The following is a 13,611-nucleotide window of genomic DNA, read 5'->3' as shown; positions in this document are numbered from 1 at the left end:
ATATATATATATATATATATATATATATATATATATATATATAACATGTTCCCAAACCTGTGGTGAGAAATGTGCTTCAAAAAAGAGAAAACCACCTAAGCAATATGTTAAATATAGGAATTACAGGATGATTTAGTCAAAATGTATGAGTACTTCATGCCCAGCATACACTGCTGGAAATATCTGAATGGATCAAGCCCTATGTAAGGGGACCCTGAGCTGGCTGGAGGATGGAGGCTGGAGGCAAAACTCCCCCAATTCCCATGAGGCGAGGGAAACCTCAGAAACAGCAAAATGCATCTGTCTGGAAATCAGATGCATTTTGTGTTCTTTGCAGAGAACACAAAATGCTAAGTTGGACAAAATAACTATTTCAAGCAAAAAGAAATCCTCTTAGAATTAGATATGGCATACTCAGATAGTCAACTGCATCCAAGAAAATAAGGGCAATAATTCCAAACAATTTCATAACTGAAATATTTATGACAATACAATTATAATAAAATTATCATGAGTTCATGAGCATGTGGTCCAAACGAATAGCAATTCTGATCTAGAGAGAATTCTGAAGAGTCATGTTGTTTTAGTGTTTGTATCCAACAATGCTTATGATGTACTTCTCATATTGATTGCGGCCTTACCTCTAAGGCATATATTTCCAGGCAGCCTGTTGGTGCTCTGTGCACTACTGGTGGGGGAAGGCTGGAAGGCTACAGCAGTGGCTGATCTATAACTGACCCAATCAGTATTAGTCTGAAGATTTTCTGCGGAATTGGCTGCAAACCCTTATGCAGGGATAGCACAAACTGCAAGTGAAAAACTAGCTGTGAAATAAGTGCAAGCATTTTGCTTTCTGATATCCTTCCAAAGCTATATTTTGTTCATAAGAGCAGGTTTGATGGTCCAAATCCTACATTAAAGAGAGAGAAAGAAAAATGCGAGCAGGGGATAGGATCCCTAATGTGCCTGTGATTACAGATGCTGGAAGTCTTGCAGCCCAGGAGATTAAGCATTAAAAAAAAAAATCAGTCAGATCTGAATGTGCAGGGAAAGAGAAGCATCACTGGGTAAGCCAGATGGGTCAAATTGCTGCTCCAACTGCTAAATGCTTATTCTCCTAAAGGGTTTAATCTGATTCTTAAGAGGCAAGTCCTTCTTCCCAAGGGGAATTGATGCCGTTTTCAAATAGGGTGTTTATAAGGAATTCGTTTGAACAAGCAATAAAAAACCTTAACCATTCAATTTTTATTTTTGTTTAAGGCAGTTGTCCTGTAACCTTTTTAAAAAGTAAAATGTCAGTGAAGAAGGAACAAAGGAGAGTAATTGAAAAGAAGGTATTATTTCTACAAAATGCTAGTATAACAAAAATATGCCAGTGTCATCTGTCACCAGTCCAGGGCATCTTTCCTTGTTCCTGCAGACTGTTCAGTCACACTGATTTCCCAGCATCCCTGGCTTTCTGTCTTCACCTAATTTCCCACAGAAATACAAAATTTCTCTCATCTGCTGCATGGATTTGTGCATTACATCACAGGAAAAGGGCAAAAATATGGTTGGTACAAGGTTTCTGTTGGTGTAGTTCCCTGTTGTCTTGCTTTGAGGGCAAGACCCTCCTAAGAGGCAGTTGAGCCTCTGTAACTGTCATGCTGCACAGAAGCTTCTCTGATTTATTTAATTTTTATAAGCCAGCTGGCAGACCTACTAAAACACAGAAGACAGGCCACCAGTTTTTTCTACAAAGGTCTGAGAACAACTGGCAATGTAGCACAAGGACAGGAGATGGACAGAGGTGATAATTTCATGACCTTATGGGAAATTTGACAAATACAGGTTTGTGTAAGAGAGAAGAGGTCCCTAGAGCAGCACAGGAGAAGCCATACTCCAAAATGACCAAAAATACATGGTGAATGCAGGGTGAGCATTGCTGAAGAAGCACACTTGATTTGGAAATTACACGAGCTGCTTTCTGCATTTTGGAATACAAATGGAATTCAGGGAGATTTCATGGATCTCAGAAACAAAGCAAGGCATGCCGCATGGCGGATTGGAGGCTTCCTTGTTTGAAGATTCTAAAATACTTCTAACAACTCTGATACTTCAAAGGAGAGAATTTGGTTGATGTTTCAAGCAGACAAAGAAGGGTATAGTTTTTTGCAATGTTAATTGCTTTTGTGGCTCATAGAGGAAGCGAGATGTGATTCTTGCTCTACCAGGTATTTAAAAAATAATTGACGAAGTGAAAGCCAGGACTTTCATTTCCAGTGAGGAAGTTTCCTGTTTGCACTCCTTAAACAGAAACAGTGATTTCATTTTGGGTTACTGCAGGGAAATACTTAAGAAAAAGATTCTTTTTTTACAACGGAACTAATTGCAATTTTATGATTCTTGTTATATAAGCAGCTGAAAGGAGTTAGATTAAAGATATTTTAATTAATCTGACTTCATACATTTAAAGCCCAGCAGCAATATGTTTGTGTTTGCTGCATCCAATTATAGATATAGAAAGTAAAGGGTAATGATAATGCTTGAAGCCATTCACCAAACCTCCAAGAGGGAGATGCACTCAGGACCCTGACATCAATTTAAGGAACAGATGCAGAATTAAGCCTTTTGAAACATACATAAATGGGAACAAAAGTGTTTAAGACAAACTTAGTGAAACTTGTCAATACTGAGCATCTCTTTTCAGAGTGGGTCCAACAGTGACAGCCTTGACAGTCTTTGTACAGGTAGTGGAAAATTGTTGAGAGACAATTCTGATGTCTATGTCACAGTTAATTAGATCATAGAAATATTCAAAATCTGATTTACAGTGTTGAGACAAAGCATTAAATCTAGTAGAAATTTTTGCAAATGTAAAATGTGAAAAAATAATTAAAAAATACTTGCTGAATCATTTCCTTGGATTTGGACCCGCAATTTAAGAATTACTTCTGTTAAAACCTAGAATTCAAAAGGCTATATCAATGTTAATTAGGGTCACTAAATCAGTGCTGAAATGTATACACTTGTTTTATTCCCCTCTTCAATTAATTGGTGGTTAATTGGCAAACCATCTTCATCTGCAGGGAGAGTAAAAATAAGCTATCTGAGATATTCATCTGGATAAATTTGAGAATTTTGTCTTTCAAAGTCTGTGACTTGTTAGAACCTTATAATTTTACCACCACTTCACAGGTTATTGGGGATTTTTTTTTTTTTTTGTGAATAACTCTTGGCCCTTTTATTATTCGTAAGCAGCTGATTAGAAGTATTCATTACTGAAAGTGAATTTTAGTTGGGATTGCTGGAGCACATAAGTAGATATCTGCTCTTGTTGGGATCAGCATCATTCTTCAAAGTAATTCCCTTTAGCAAATAGTGATATTTAAACATTTAAGTTGAACATTCGACAGCCACAAAAAACTTCCAGCAGATTAACAGCCTGAAAGGAAATACAGATTTTCTTCAGTGTTCATATGGGTAATCAAACTAATATTTTATGCATTAAGAAGCTCTCTTATGTTACGGTGGTTAAAGCAGTGGTCCACATCAGTATTCAAATCACAGCTTTTAAAAGTGAAAGTCAGATTATTTCTGCTAATGTGGTACAGTATTTCTTAAAGAAAATATATTCCTTCAGTTTCATGGATAAGATCATTAAGGTTTAAACCATAGATGATGGAATTATCAAGGTATACAAATGGTATACACAACAACTTGAACACAAACCTTCTAACTGTTACAGAGGATAACAAAAATAATTGCTCCACAATTAAATAATGTATCATGCAAGATATATAAAAATTAGAAAATAGTTTAATTTGCATGCCTGTTGAGATATTTACTTCCTGTAGAATACATAACACTGACTGCTGAAAGATGAATATGAGAGATAAAAATTATTCCTCTCGTTTTCAGATTTGAACTAATATTTCCTCTGACATGAAGAAAAAAATTCTTCTGGTGACAGACTATATATTTTGAAGCAGCACACTGCGTTGTTGAACAATTAAAAATAGAATCATAGAAATTAATCTTCTCTCCCATTTTGATTGCCAAAAAATATGTACTGATCTACTGATGCTGCACAGGTAAAAAATTGATAGTAAAAAATTCATGTATTCTGTCACTTATGTTCAACACAAACATTCTCAGGTAAACCACATCCATGCCTGATCAACAGGCATTTCTTTGTTGTCTGATCAATCAATTAGAGTGATCGTAAAATAAAACCTAACCGGGAAAACAGTATGTAGACCTTGAATAGCATAAGAAATAATTTTAGCATGTATTTAAGTATGCATTGATAATTTCTGGATGTTAGTTTTACTCATAGTACAAAATTATTCTATTCTTTTGATATGCTAAAATGTGGATTTTTTTGGGGAGAGTGAGGGTTTCCTTGTTTTGTTTTTGTTTTGTAGTAGGAAGCTGCAGTAGTCAGTAGTCAGATTAAACTGAAATTTATTTCCAGTAAGCCAAGGAATCAGTTTTTGAGAGATATTGTCTGTAACTGTATGCAGCTGCTTTTAGACCTTCAAACACATGGTGAAGACCAGCAATTTTTGCTGTTTCTTCAGGGATCCGTGTGTAAGTTCAGTGCTACTTTTTACCTTGCTAAGTTTTTTCCTATCTAGTCAGGCTAGAGTTATTTCTGAAAGAAAAAAAGTGTGTGAGTGTGCTATGGTTAGCATTATTGCTGAAAGTAAAGCAATCATTTAATGTAATCTTACAGAAGAATAGTGCTCAGGACCATGATACCTATATTCAAAAGTGGAAGGAAAAAAGATCCATGAAGAAAATTGTGAGATAATAATCTGTTAAAATACTCTCTTAAAATTCTTTTGATATGTATTATCAGAATGTTAGTATCTATAAAGTGCTGACATCATTTTCTTTTGATGTTTTCAATGAAAAAAAACCAACAAGCATTACTTGTACCCTAATTTCCAGAAGATGTAAATTTCAAACATTTTTTTAACTGAAATTTTGCAATTCTATGATCAGCATTTCTATGGAACACATATGATTTCACAAGACTTCATCCATCATATTCAGAGACAAGATACAGTCATTTACAGCTTAATCTAACAACTAGTTTTGGCTTAACATAATCAGTACCACTCAGAAGAAAAATTGTGACAATTGTAGAGCATTAACAATTGAAATCAACATTGACTTCTTTCTTCTTTCCTTTTTCTCCTTTTCCATAAATACCACGAATACTTATTTTTCTTAATTTTATAATCACTTTGATTCAAAAATTTAAAATGTCGAACTGTGAGAGTTGTATAAGACTGATGTACTGTTTCCAAATAGATAAGTTATGTCTAATATGTCTCAGTAATTGCAGTTTTAATAAGCCTCAGTTACTGCATCTATAGAGAAAGAACATAAAAAAAAAAGCTTGAGATAATATATCAAGTGAAACCAGACATAATACAATGCTGAACCAAAGAATCAAGGACAGTGGGCAAAATAATTGAAGTAAAGCCAGATTACGAGGAACAAACATGGTCAGTTCATCAAACTAGTTAAAGGGTAATTCTGGCAAAGAGTGATCGTGACCACCAACTCCAGAAATCCACTGATTCAAAAGAAGAAACTGAGCATGTGCACTAATCAGCATAAGAAGAAAGAGAATCATTTAAGCAATAGAAGATAGAATACCAATTAATGAGAGAACTATGCAACTTGTAGCCAATGAACATTAATGCCTTGGTTTGCTAAAATATATAAGTAGTGAAAAGTTTAGATAATCGCTGAGCTAGCTTTGTGGATTTGCCACATAGAACCGAGTTCTGCAAAGAACTCTAAATAAATCAAATACCATGACTCTGTCTGTGGATTGTTCTCTTGCACTCTGGGTGAACGAACGTGTTTCAGGACACCAAGACCATGGCAGTTTTGTGTGTTCTCAGGCAAGAGCTTTTGAAGTAAGGCCAATAAAGTGTTTCAGTGACAAAATGACTTTGGATACAGAGAAATGAACATTTTGGTACTGGGAAATCTTAACATATGAACTTCAAAGCAAGAAACCTCAAACTGATGAAGTGCAAAAGGAGAGCCAACTAAAGAAAATTCGTTATTTAGAACTCAATAAGTGATATTAGTGTAATTGCTTACAACATAATTATTACTAAATTATTTTTACCTCCCATGCTGATGTCTTTCAAACCCACAGAAACAAAATGAGAGCAACTGGGAAACCACTGATTGGCTAGAATAAACTTGGATTTTATTCTGTGAGGGGGCTTTGTACCTTCAGCTGCCACGGAGCTTCAAGGGAAAAGAGGATGCTTGACACTGTAGTAATTATTTCCTTTTCATACTGTTCACAGAACCTACAAAACCTATTATGAAGTGAAAGGGAAGACTGAGAGGAAAACGGTGCAGAAGTTATGAAGTCAATACTGTATACTGCAGTATTAGATAATGTGTGCATACTTGTGGAATACATAGTAATTTTCTCAATAGGAAAAGAGGTTGCTGAAGTAACAACATGAACAGTCACTGCAGGGAAACCAAAGCTTCTGACCTTGGATTTTTTTTGCTTTATTTTTCTACGTTGTTACTATGTTTTCTCTTTTCAACCACTTAGCAGTGGTTAGACCTACTCTTGTTGCTCTCCTAACATCCACCAAACCTAACCAGCCCACAACTCTGCCTTAAGAAAATCAATTCTCTTTTTTGATATCTTTTCAATGTGTAGTTGAACACACTTTCTGTGACTCAGTCATTACCACCAGTATGCAAAAGTTTATTAAGTCACGAGAGTGATTTTGTTAAAGTTTGTCTCCTGACAAAACCTTTTGCTTTGGAGAGGAAAAAGAGGGAGGCAGGAAGAGAGGAGAGAAATAAAAGAAGTGAAAGAGGAGTCAGGTTGACTTAGAATAACACCTTAAAGAAAAAAGAAGAAAAAACTTATTTTGGCTCCTAAGTACCTCTCCTCACAAACTCTTCTTTTCTTTTCTTGTCTCTTCTCTCATCTTTTTCAAGTATTGTGGTATCCTTTCCTCCCAACTCACTTCCTACTTCAGAAGAAGAGCGGTTTCCACACAAAATATATTGGTCCTCACTCTTCTCTTCCCCAGCAGGACAACCATGAGCCTGGATGATACCCCTAGGAAAGGTTTCAAACATTTCCTATGTTGCATATATAGAACGCATCATACAAAACTTTCCTTTTTAAATATTGTCAGGAAAAGCAACCACGACCTCCCTGTGAAAAAGCCTGATGAACATTCAAGGACAAGATTAGATATCTTGAAAGGTTGTTGCTCTTTTCTCTTCCTTGTTCTTCTCTTAAAAGAGGAAAGCTGTAACAGCAAGTTGAAAGCCCACTAGTGCATGGAAAAGCTACTGTATCAATCTCACTATGTTTGTCTATCTTAGTCTGTAATGAATCACATTGGTTAAAGCAGAATCCCATAAACCGCCATGGAAGAATCAAATACTTGTGAAGAAGTATGATTGTGCGTAGGCCTTCAGAACACAAATATTAGATAGTCTGTTCTGAGGCAGAGAGCCCAAGAAAGAGGGACAAAAGAGATTTCATTTATTTAGCAGATAAAAGAGAGCGACTATTGACCTATTCAAGGACTTTGACCGACCCAAAACACAAACCTTTTTATTTACAGTGTTGCTGTGTATCCAAGTTTTAGTTTAGTACTTGTGCATTTGATTTTCCATATTACATGTAGTACTTAATACTTGTTTTTATCAGAAGTAATTTTGTGGATCAAAGTTCATATAATTTATCATGTCTTATTCATATTTTGTCCTCCAAAAAAGAAATACTTCCTCCCAGATTTGTTTCTTCTGCATTCATTTCCTTTATTTCATCTATTCAAGCTATTAATGAAAATATTGAACAGAACCAGACCCCAGGCAGAACTTTGCAAAATTCCTCTTTAAGTGACTTGACAGATTGACAGAAAGCCATTGGTACATTGGATTTATTCCAGGTTTTTAACCAATCCACTATTACTCATTTGACAATGTGCTGTAATTTACACATGACAGGTGTAATAGCTAATTCCTAAAAGAACACTCCAACTTCTGCTTCTACGTTTGTAATAGTAAGGCCCGGAGGTTTGCCAACAGTGCCATTCTCCTTCAGTAGTGGTAATGAAATTTTCTTGTTAATTAATTTTAAAATACTTTTCACAGAGGAAATTTCTCCAGCTTGAAATTCTAAACTATCAGTTCCATATTTGCTGCAACCAATTCTTACCTTGAACTGCCTTTGATCCAGCAACTCTACTGAGCAACTCTTCAAAGCACACAAATAACTATATATGCATTTTCCTTTGTCACAGGGAGGTTGTGCTTGCTTTTCCTGACAATATTTAAAAAGGAAAGTTTTATATGATGTGTTCTATATATGCAACATAGAAATTATATACTCCTAAAACTTTGTGCTGAAGAAAACCTGAAAAACAAACGGGTTAGAGAAAGATTTTGGAGTTGGAATCACAAATGCTCCTTAGGCCAGTGAAACCCACTGCTTCATGCTATGGTGGTGTCTTCATTCACAAGGAAAACAATAATTCAGGTTCATGCAGTACTTAGGTTTTGGCCTTATCAGCGTCATCTAATATATTTATTCTTAAGCAAGAATGTTTCTGCCATAGTGAAACTGCTGCTACCAGTGATAATTTAAAAATATTGTGTTTTATATTTTTTACCTGAGACAATATAACAGTAAGAAAGAACAAGTCTCTCAGCAGTTATACTGTACACCAATCACTGAAATTTGTTTCACTCGTCTAAAAAGACTTGGAACAAAACCGCTGGGAGACAGAAGTTATGGTAGGTTTCACAATGAGCTCCATTGGGGAAGTTTGTAAAGGAGAAGTAAAGGGGAAGTTTACCATTACTCATAATGATATGATTAAGTTCAATCTAAGTTTTAATTTACCTTCTTGAAGACTGCTAAGGTGGCCTCTGCATTCTTCCATCTGTCCCTCAGGCAAATCTCAGCAGAATTCAGAAATCTATGCCTGTGTTTGCAAATCAGAATGGTGATTCTGGCAGCATAATTGCCACATATTTCTGTAACAAGATTATCCAAAATGGGTAAGGATCTGACACACATGTCTAGATGTCTAAAAATCCACCGATAAAATATTTTTTCTTTTCCTTTTGCTGATATTTCACTTTTATAGTCTCACTTCATTATAAGTTGCCAATGTTGTTATGGTTAGTGAGCAAGAACACTTTTTACCTACTTTGATACATTACATAAAAAGAAAGGACAATTTTTTTGTGAAAATGCAGAAACCCATCTGCATTTTTTTTCCCAAAAGTTGTTAGATGAAGACGGAATAGATGTTAGCATCACAAAATCTGTGCCTTAGAACATGGTACATGACTAACAAAGATATATGACAAAAAGATACATTAAATTCACCATGACATAGGTATAGATTAAAGCTTGCTTAAGTTTGAGGATAACTTGAGAAATATTTGAAACTTTGAAATTAATGACATTTTTTTGATGTAAATTCTAATATTTGTATACATAAACGCCTATCCTTCCCCCCCCAAAACCTCAAAGGTAGTAGAGACATACAAAACAGGAAATTTGAAGGCTTTTGTGCATATATAGGTTGAGCTTTGGTGGGGCTGCTTGTAAAAAAATGTATAAAATCTGCTTCTTATGCTAATCAGCTTGCGTTGTCTCTATCATTTCCAGATATGCTCACAGTGTCTAAAAGAAATGATCATCTGCCAACAGCAAACCCAGTAAAAGCATGATATTAACCTCTCTAACAGTTAGAGGTACTGCAGTGAGTCCAGGAAATGCAGTTAATAACATTTGAATAATGAAAGTCTTCCCAAAGCCAATGTTTGAAATTTCTGTTTACTTTATTTTTAATCAAGCATCAGTTTTCTATTGTTTTATAGCCTAGTTCCTAAGGGATGTGTGCCAATTGCTTACCCTAAAGGCACATTACATTGCTAACAAGTGTCAGATTTGGAAAATTATCTTCTCTTTCTACGTAAAATCATCAGAATTTATAGGCTTTTTGGCAGATTATTCTCCTGAATAGGTATTGTTACTTTTTTCTGCAAGAAATAGTCTCAGATTTCTTTCCTGTGAATTGTTATATTTAGAAGATGAACCAGTTATTTTACATTTACATGAAATGCATCTGGTAGTTGAAGCCCTAAATTTAGTAATTTACCTGAGACCCACTGAGGTGGTAAAGTAAGAAAAGATCTATGCAGCTTTTGTATCCCCTAAAAAAAATAATTCCTTCTCCTTAAGGATAAACACTGCTTCTATGATGATACTATGGGCATGGAGGTTGCAGAAGGCACAGATGACAAGAACCACAGAGCATCTGGAGAGGAGGAGAGTAGAGAGTCAACAAAATCCCTTCTAGCTCTGACACGATGCTTGGCAAGATATGTGAGGATGTGCACAAGGTTCAGGACTTCTGCTGTGTCCTTCAGTTCCTTCTCATAGCGCTTCTGCCAGCTACTTTTCTAATCTCATCACACTAAAGTACCCCACACCAAGTCAGGTGGTATTTTACTCTTAAAGATAGTCACAGGAGATGAAATTAGTCCCTGCGTTCTGTAGGACTAGCACACTGGAGGCCCAGAAAAGGAGAAAGATGGATCAGAAAAACCTATAAAGGAAAAAAAATATGAAAGAACTGTAAGAGGGAGATAAGTAAGGAAATAGTGTCAACTAGCTGTTGAGATACTAGATAGAGTACCTATGTATGAAGAATGGTATCATAAAATGGCTAAGCAAGGAAAGAATACTTTAGAACTGAACTGACATCACGAATAATCAATAAAAGGGATAAGGCAAACAAGGCAGCATTAGAAAACCATATTTGAGCAAATGCTTTTGAGATAAACTTATTGCTTTCTTTGTGTTTTACTTACAGTAAAGAATTTGTGAGATACCATTTTTCTCCTTCTTATATGATGGTAAGGAGTTAACTTTTGAAAAAGTGTATGCAACATAGAAAATTCTCCTTCTACTGGAGACGATAACACCTTGTGGTGGTTTGGAGCTGGTTCCCTGCCAAGTCTCCAAACCCCACCACAAGAGCTACCCCCCCAAAACCAAGGGAAAAGAAAAAAAAAATCCAAGAAAACTGAAATAAGAGAGAGCTAGAGCAATATACAAATATATTTACACTTATATTACATTTCTATACAATTACAAAAACAATATACACATAAGGAAAAAAAACCCAACACCAGAAAACAGAAAAGAGAAAGGGAAAAGAGACAAAAGAAAAAAACAAACCCAAAATAGGTATACACACTCAATAAAGAACTATCCAAAGAAAACCTTAATACTTTCCTTGAGATAGCACAATTGCGCTCAACGCCACCGCCACACTACCTGACTCCGGATTGGCAGAAACAACAGGCCCCGTAGACCTGACCAGGCCTCAGCTCCCCCACAGGAGCGAGACCCACCACAGGAGTCTGCTGTCTCCAAACCGCACCGGAAGGGAAGAGAGAAAGAGGCTTCTCTCTCCGTCTATTTATATGTTTGATTACGTAAAGGAATAGGATGGAATACTTCCGTCCTTCCTTCCTGATTGCCAGGAAGGAAGGCCTAGACTCAAAACCGTTACACACCTTCAAATTTTTTTCTGGCAAAATTTTTTCTAAACAGTTTTAATTAACATTTCAGAAGGAAACAAATAGCTGTCTGTTTCTAAAAAAGTGACCGACCATTCCAGTTGTTACTTCTGTAATTTATTATTTTTTATAGTAATGAAAGTTAATATGGAATGAACATGTTAAAAAGTTTTGGCATGGTACTGATGTAATAGTCTAGATATGATATAGCTAATATAATATTGTATACATAAAAGGTTAAGTTGAGCAGACTTAAATTATAAATGAAGATTTGGAGGGAACAATCAAGATTGATATTTTGTGAGGGTATTGTTTTAAGATAGGAGAAATATATCTTGGATTGCAATTATCATGGAAACTGAGCAAACCCAGCAGTTTACTTGAGGCAGTAGTCAGAGATATTTGAATTTGGCACAGATATAAATTCCTCCTTTCAGTTACCAGACTGCAGTTAGCATTGCACTGGGGTTCACCAGCACATGGTTGTTGCCTACTTCCCTAGCTGCACTGACCTGGAAACTCAACCCACAGTAATAGTTAAAGGAAAGTGCTGAGTCTTCACAGACAGGGGCCTGTCCACATCCCCTTGCTTTTCAGCATACTCTATCTCTGCACACACTTCCCTGTGTAAGTAAAGTTAAAACTGCATGTATAATCATGACCTCTTCCATTAGATGTTCTGTCATCAGATATTTAGTTCAGGATTTAGGCTGATTGTTACCTTCTAGGTATGATCTAAATCATAAAATGTAGCCATGTCTTAACTAACCCTATCTTCACATGGTTCATATTTAAATATTAAAAACCAAAGTTTTAATGTTTTCACCCAAAAATGAGAAATAGAATATGTATTGGAGGCAAATGTAACACTAATGCTAATCTTGTTCCTTTATTTCCCACCTTGGTTTTGTTGAGGAAACTTTCACTGGTTGAAAAATGTGTTTGTGGATATACTTGTAAGATTGCAAAAGGTTTTTGGTTCACGACTCACGCAAAGGATGAAGTTAAATGACTGCACAATATTTGTATTTCTAAAGGTTAATATAGTTCCCTTTGTGATATGGCTCACCAGGATACAGCTTTTGCCACGGGAGTCTTTACATTCCTTTATACGGGTTTCCCAGAGAAGATGTGGATGTCCCATAATTGCAAGTGTTCAGTGTTTGGTTGGATGAGGTTTTAAGCAACCCGATCTAGTGCAAGATGTCCCTGTCCATGGCAGGGAGATTGGAATAGATGGTCTTTGAAAGTCTCTTCAATGAATGAATGGATGATCTTGCAACATCTTACACTGTAAATATTTTGATGTCATGTATAGTGTTAAAGTGAACCACTATGTTAGTAGATTCCAGTAAATTTTCCTATGCAATTATGAATCATAAAATTATTGAAATTTTTATAGGCATCTCTATTTAGCAGTGTTTCCTAAAACAAGAAATCATTACTATGTTTTAGAATGTTGTTAAAAAGGTTAATGTTATGGTTTTATTTGGTCAGTAGAACAACTCTGATGAAATTTGTTTTGTTACATTAAAATAAACATTTTTCTTTTAAGGCAATAAAAAGTGACTAGATAGTCTAAGTTCAAGAGTTATGAACTGAAGTCTTGTTGTCTTTTATGAAATGTGTTTTCATGCAGAATAAATGGAAAAAGTGGACTCTATCTATGGAACAGATATGTGAGTTTATTATGAATAATCCAAGACAACTAGTCAAATTCATGTGATAAATCCTAAATGCAATGCCTTGTGCAGAAAGAGAAAAAACATCCTACAAACCTAAGAATAGCTCAGGGAGAATAAAAGTTTGTTCACTTCCTTGAAGTCTGAGTTAGCCTAAAGAAGTCATGATTCTTCCAAGACAATATGTGAATACTGCTTTTGAGTTTCAGTCCATCATCTGGGGCTTTTTTATCGATGTAATAAAAAATAAGATTTCAGTATCATTCTAAATTTGTGATTTAGATATCTTCCTATCAGAGTGCACAGAAATACTACAATAATCCTG

At 35.5% G+C, this 13,611-nt stretch overlaps 1 long non-coding RNA gene across 1 annotated transcript; it reads right to left on the bottom strand.

The window, feature by feature from the left end:
* Positions 1-7,822: 7,822 nt before the first annotated feature.
* On the bottom strand, positions 7,823-11,357 carry LOC113943777. The gene is made up of 3 exons (XR_003526441.1): positions 11,306-11,357; positions 8,906-10,625; positions 7,823-8,323 (listed from the first exon to the last, which is right to left on the bottom strand). It is a non-coding gene; the product is annotated as an uncharacterized LOC113943777 (long non-coding RNA).
* Positions 11,358-13,611: the final 2,254 nt, after the last annotated feature.

The sequence above is a fragment of the Corapipo altera genome, unplaced genomic scaffold, assembly GCF_003945725.1.
Source record: "Corapipo altera isolate COAL_440 unplaced genomic scaffold, ASM394572v1 22b, whole genome shotgun sequence".
NCBI classification, from domain to species: Eukaryota; Metazoa; Chordata; class Aves; order Passeriformes; family Pipridae; genus Corapipo; species Corapipo altera.
This window is presented reverse-complemented; position numbering and strand designations above follow the sequence as displayed.